Source organism: Mesoplodon mirus (genome assembly GCF_964341445.2).
Source record: "Mesoplodon mirus genome assembly, chromosome: 8".
Taxonomy (NCBI): Eukaryota; Metazoa; Chordata; class Mammalia; order Artiodactyla; family Ziphiidae; genus Mesoplodon; species Mesoplodon mirus.
The window spans coordinates 53,166,645-53,173,096 of NC_138984.1; the positions used below are offsets into that span (position 1 = coordinate 53,166,645).

General features: G+C 39.4%; 1 protein-coding gene across 1 annotated transcript in view; it reads right to left on the bottom strand.

Annotated features, from left to right (window-relative positions):
• The window catches only part of ZRANB3 (zinc finger RANBP2-type containing 3), a 254,833-nt gene extending 248,626 nt beyond the window's left edge, over positions 1–6,207 (bottom strand). Inside the window, exon 1 of the mRNA XM_082631346.1 lies at positions 5,994–6,207. The gene's annotated coding sequence lies outside the window, so the exon portion shown is untranslated. The remainder of the gene's footprint in view (positions 1–5,993) is intronic.
• Between the last annotated feature and the right edge of the window lie 245 nt (positions 6,208–6,452).

A 6,452-nucleotide genomic window follows, 5' to 3' on the forward strand; every position in this document is an offset into this window, starting at 1 on the left:
TAGTTTCATGGCTTTTAAATACTACCTCTATGCCAATGACTCCCACATTTATATATGGAGATCACATCTCTCCTGAACTTCAGATTTGTTCGCCTATTTAAACAGACATACCTACCTAGCAGTCTAATGGGCCTCTCAAACTTAATATGACCAAAATGAACTCCAGATCTTTCTCTCAAACCATATTCCATCCAGGGCCTTCCCCCTCCCATCCTTCCAGTGGCTCACACCAACTCCTTGACTTCACTCTTTGTCTTATGCTGCACATCTAATCCATCAGCATCTCCTGTTGGCTCTACCTTCAAAATACACCCAGAATCCCACCATTTCCTACCACCTCCACCTCTATCTCCTAATTAAAAAAGTGAGTCTGATCATATCACTTCTCAGAAGTCCTCAATGGCTCCTGATTATACTGGAAAAAAGCTCTATTAATGGTTTATAAGCCCTGCCAATCTGCCAATCACCTATTACCCTATTCCTATTACCTCTCTACCTCACTTTTTCCTTTCTGTCAAACTGCTAGCCCTCCACGTTCCTGCTTAGGACTCCATACTAGCTGGTCCATCTACCTAAACCACTCTCCCTGATCCCGCATTGCCCCCATATCTGCATGGCTACTTCCCTTTCTTCCTTCTAGTCTTTCCTGAAATGTCAATTCCTCAATGAACACTTAACTTGACCACCTTATTTAAAACTGCAACTCTCGTGCTTGCTTGGGTAGCACATACACTAACATTAGAACAATACAGAGGACATTAGCATGGCCCCTGCACAAGGATGACACACAAATTCATAAAGTGTTACATATTTTTGAGAGAGAATTTTAAAGTAAATGTGGCAAAATATTAACAATATTTGATTCTGGGTCAATGACATATGGGAGTCCTTTGCACAATTCTTGTGACCTTCTAATAAGTCTTAAGTTTTTTCAGAATAAAAGTTAAAATTTTTTTAAACAAAAAAACCGAAAATAATTGAACTCCCTTTTATATCTTTCCTGCTCTACTTTTTCTTTCTTGATAGCATTCATCAACTTGTAAAAACTATATAATTACATATTTATTATGGGTTTTATTTATTGTCTGTCTCTCCCCACTAAGGCATAAGTTTCGTAAGAGCAGACATTTCTGTCTGTTTTGTTTCCTAGTGTATTCCATGCACCTAGAGCAGTATCTGGCACTATACGCCCAATATTATTCGTTATATTAAAACTTCAAAGGACAGGGGACCATGATTAGACAGTCTAGAGGGAGAATAGTTCCTAGAGATGAAAAAGTATAAGGTGGGGCCACTGGAGTACATGGCTGAACCAGTGTGGAAATAAAGTTGACAGGAGATACGGCAGTCGAGGAACTAAGAAACTAACATGTTGCATCAGCTGGGCTGTATATTCGAATGTAGAAGTCAGAATGTAGGTAGACAGAAAGACAGTAAGCCAAGTTCAAGTTATAGCAGGGAAAATGGAGACACAGTTTGCAAAGTGATTAAGATTAGAGGGGATAGTTTATTATAAATGGATGAAGGCCCCACGTTAGGATATTAGAATACCATAGAAAGTTCTAAGCTAGAAACGAGGCCTACTATGGAAAATTCTTCCTAATACATAGTAAAAAATCAAATCTTCTGTTCAACTTAAAAACAATTTCAGTTAATCTAGATAATTAAATTTTATAAATTCATCCTAGTCAAACAAAACTTGTTAGTGGAAATGATCCTAATTACTATGGCAACTTAGCTACATGGACACAAGTAAATGTTGTTAAAATAAAATATCTTAAATCTTGGGCGACCTATGACAAAAGATTTGATTACTCACTCCTTCTCTTCTCCCATCCACTGATAATAGGAAGCAGGTGTTCAGAGGTGAGGGAGGAGGACTAGAATCTAGTAACCCCAGTAAATACCTTTCCCAAGTTAAGTAAGTACAGAGGTAACCAAGTATTAACATAAGTAATTCCAAGTTCCTTACTGGAAATACAAATTTAGCTTGAATAAATTGCTAGTTCCCAGAAATGGCGAATATGGAGGTCTACTGGACACCTCTGCTCTGAAGTACATGGATCCAAAAACCACAGGTTACTGAACCAAACTTGGGTCCACATGCTGACATGCAGTAAAGCCAATATACTGACACCAGGTTGTGATGAAGGAAAGCATGGCATTTACTGTAGGACATCAAGCAAGTAGTCCAGGGCAACTAGTGCTCAAAACACCTGAAATCCCCACGGGTTTCAGCAAAGCATTTTTAAAGGCACCCTGACGGAGGGGCATCCCAGGGCATGTGATCAGCTTATGTACAATTCTCTGATTGGTTGACGGTGAAGTAACAGGGCGGTGTCACAGGGGTTAACATTATCAATCCTTAGGCACCTATAGGCCTGGGGCTATGTACTCATGGTCATCAAGCAGTTAATTTCTTCCATTTGGTGGGGGTTTTAGCACCTGTAAAACCACTCAGGAAACACGTATCAGATACTATTATATAGATACTTCATAGAGGAGCTAAAGGAGAGGATATGGGGGAGCGGTCTGTCCCAGGAAGGCCCCATAGGGTCCTGCTCAGTTACACACAGACTAACTACAACAACAGTTTGATTATGAGTTTAAAAAGGTAGTCAATGAAGATGTCTCTTACCTACTCAAATATCTTCAGTGATTACACACAAAATCATATACTCAGTCTTAGAAACTATTCAGATTTGATCAGGACTTGTAAATGTACCTATTTCATATCTAAACATACTTCATGCTTACATAACAGTATACATTCGGCTTACATGTTTTATCTGATATAGCTATATTTATGGAATGTCAGTCAGTAAGCTACAAACTAAATTAGATAAATTAAAATCACATTTTGTTAGTAAAATTAAATATTCTAAAATGATACAAGATCAATTTCAGTAAACTATAAAATTATATAATGTTTTAGAAATCACTAATGTGGGTTTAAAAAAACTGCCATATCTAATATCTAATTATTTTAAAAGCAAGGAGAGGCGGGTGGGGGATGGAATGAATTGGGAGACTGGGATTGACATATATACACTGATATGTATAAAATACATAACTAATAAGAACGTGCTGTATGTAAAATAAATCAAATTAAATTTAAAAAAAAGAATCTGCTGTATAGCACAGGGAACTCCACTTCGCTGTACAGTAGAAACTAACACAACGTTGTAAAACAACTATACCTCAATTAAAAAATAAATAAAATAAAAGGGAAAAAGTACAGAAGAAAAAAAGCAAGGACCCTAGAGTCTTTCATTCTACAGGCAACTGTTTTTAGAATAATGATAAAATAACTCCCACTTATTGACTGACCTCTTTCTGTGAGGCAGTACACTGGGAAGTTCTAGGAAATCTCCTGTAATTCCCAAAACAACTCAGAAAGATAAGTATCATTATCCTCACATTAAGGACAAGAAAATTGAGGTTCAGAGATATTCCATAAGTTATCACCAGTTAGTAACATAAAAGTCTGAATTTTTGCTTTTATGCAACACTGCCTCTTAAAATCACTCATTCAACAAATAATTATTGAGTGTCTATTATGTACTAAGCATATAATAGGCATCGCAGAGAGTACCAGGTAAACAAAGATGAATTTGTGTCATTGTAGCCTACCTTCCAGCTAAATCTAAGATGAAAATAAGAGTTATAAACAAATAATTGCAACACAAGGCAATAAGCGCGTATGAAAGAAGTATGCATAAGAATACCACACAAAAGTGGGAGTGTTGAATCCTCTAAGGTAGCAAGCAATCCAAGAAGGCTTCAGTTAGGAGAAAAAATGCTTGGAACATAGTACACCTTATTTAAATATTTGATGTAACTCTTAAATTGAAACTTGAAGGAAGAATGGAGTTTGCCGGTGGAGAATCAGGGATATTCTAGGGAGAAAGAAGCCGTATTTCCAATACCACAGTTTCAGAAAATACTAAGCAGTTTAGTAGAGCTAAAAAATAAGATGCTTTGGGATAAATTGTAAAGAAGTAAAAACAAGTCAGGTCAGGGAGGTTCTCATGTGCCATGCTAAAAAGAGTTTGGACTTTAGTCTGTAAGAAATTGGGAGCCTTTTCTAGAGTTCAACCAAGTTGCTACTTTACAAAGATTACCCTGTCAAATTTGGAAGAATGGACAACCTTTTCGAAGGCTACCACAAATAGCCCGGGTAGTACAATTTATAATCTCTTTAGCATCAGACTCCTACATCTAATTACCTACCTGACATTTTGAAAATCTCAAAGTGTTGGGCTGCACCCGGCAGACCTACAAGGCCTGCACTTGCCCAGGTTTAAGACCGAAGAAACAGCCTGAGTCAGCAACAGAGACATCAGTGGTTTAATGGATGGGGGAGTTTACACGTCTGAAGCAGGGTCCTGGAGCAATACCCAACCGTGTGCAGTGTAAGGTGGGCAGGACAAGGTGGCAGTAATCGCTCCCAGAGGTTAGGGGAGATTACCAGTTATAGGGGAATTGACGCAGGTGGGGGCATTAGTTACCAAGGAAACCAGTAGTGGAGCACGCCCCTCACTGCCCCTTTGATAAGAACAATCACTAGCTGGGGCCTGGGGGAAATACTCACAGGAAGGTCAGTCAGGTGAGTTGGGTGTAGGTGAAGCATGCAGGGATGAAGCAGGGGACATACAGAGAGCAAGAGAACAACCATCCTAAGTGGCCTGACCATACACATAGACACTTCTAGCCTAAATGTCCAAAACCAAAGTCTTGATTTCTCTATCAAATTGTGTGCTCCGTGACCAAATCTCTCAGTAACAGTGCAACCCTGCAAGTTACTCAAACCAGCAACCTGAGTTCATTCTTGATCTCTGCTTCTTAACCACCAAATTATATCCACTTATTATTAATTATACCCCAAATATATCTCAAATCCATTCAGTTCTTTCCAGTTCCATTGCCATCACCAACCCCAAGCCATCAGTGCTCAACTGGAATACTGCAGTAGTTCCCAACTGGACTCTCCTACATTTTCCTTAATATCAGTTCGTTTCCTTTAAGCACTTAACTGTGATTGACAATTATTTTCATCTGTTTACTCCCTCCTATTAGAGTGCCTTCATGAAGTCAAGGACCACAAACGTCCTGTTTATCGCTGTTTTTACTTCAGTACTCTAGCATCAGCCAGGTCAACAGAAACAATATTAACAAAACCCTTTTTTTTCTGGTTGAAAATGATGTGTTTTAAAAGTAATTTGTCTTAATTAACGTTCCATTATAGAACCAAAGAATTATAGTTTACAAACTTGAAATTTCTGTACATAGGAATAAGATTTATCGGAGATTAATATATTTAAAAAGCTACTTATTCTACTAAAATAAAAACAAACAAAACCCAACATACACTTACTAAGTACCAGGCACTATTTCAAGTGTTTTACATATATTAAGTCATTTAAGCCTCACAATGGCCTGTGACTTCTTTTATCTCAATTTTACAGATAAGGAAACAAAGACACTTGATAAAGTAATCTGCCCAACGTCTTTCTAATGATCTGTATTCATCGGTGTACTATAGTTGGCACCCTATCGACACTTGTTTAATGTATGCTTTACATTAAAAAAAAAAGAGAGAGAGAATGGGACGATTCTCATCAATCACGAGCCCTTCTGTAGCGTTTCTCCTTCGAACCAGACTTTAGAAGTTGGTTTGTAAGAGTGAGAGGAGTTAGCTCAGAACTTCTGAGCCGATTCTTTTTAGTCAAACTGAAGACGTGAAGGTTTTAGAGGCACCCTCCACAAATATGTGGGTGAAATCTAATCCTGAGCAACTCAAAAGACAAAAAAAGTGAGACTCGGGGAGTGAAGAGTGCGGTGGAGCATGGCATTCTGGACTTGGTAACTACCCTCCCCCCACCCCATTTCACCCACTCTTAATTAAAATGCAATTAAATTCCATTCAGCTTTCTATCTCTCACGTAAGAAACTACCAACTTGCCCGCCACGCCACTCCCAGACGGCCACACCTGGTGTATTCGCTGCAGAATCTCCAACTCCCGCCACAGGTTTGGCCTGTGTCCGCCGCAAAGCGGAAGTCACTTCAGAGGGACAAACTGAAAGTAAGAGAGGATAAATACCAGGAATCTAAAACTCCTACGGCGTTCTTAGAAAACTCTTCCTCGACTACCTTTCGCTTCTAACCCTTCTCTCTTCTGCTAGGTTGGTGAAAAGGCTTCACCATAGCCCTGCGACTACTTCCCCGCCCCAAACTCCAAATCATTCAAAAGTTTGTCCTTTCTCATTGGCCAATGAGGCGGCCTGGGTACCTCCCAAGAACTACAATTCCCGTCAGGCGTCGCGGGAAGCAAACGGAGGAGCTGAAATGGGCGGGAGCAAAGCACGTTGGGAACTGTAGTCGGCTGCAAGCCGAAGAGGGCAATCACCCCGCCTTTCCTCGCTGAGGCTGGAGAACCAGGTGTTCGGCT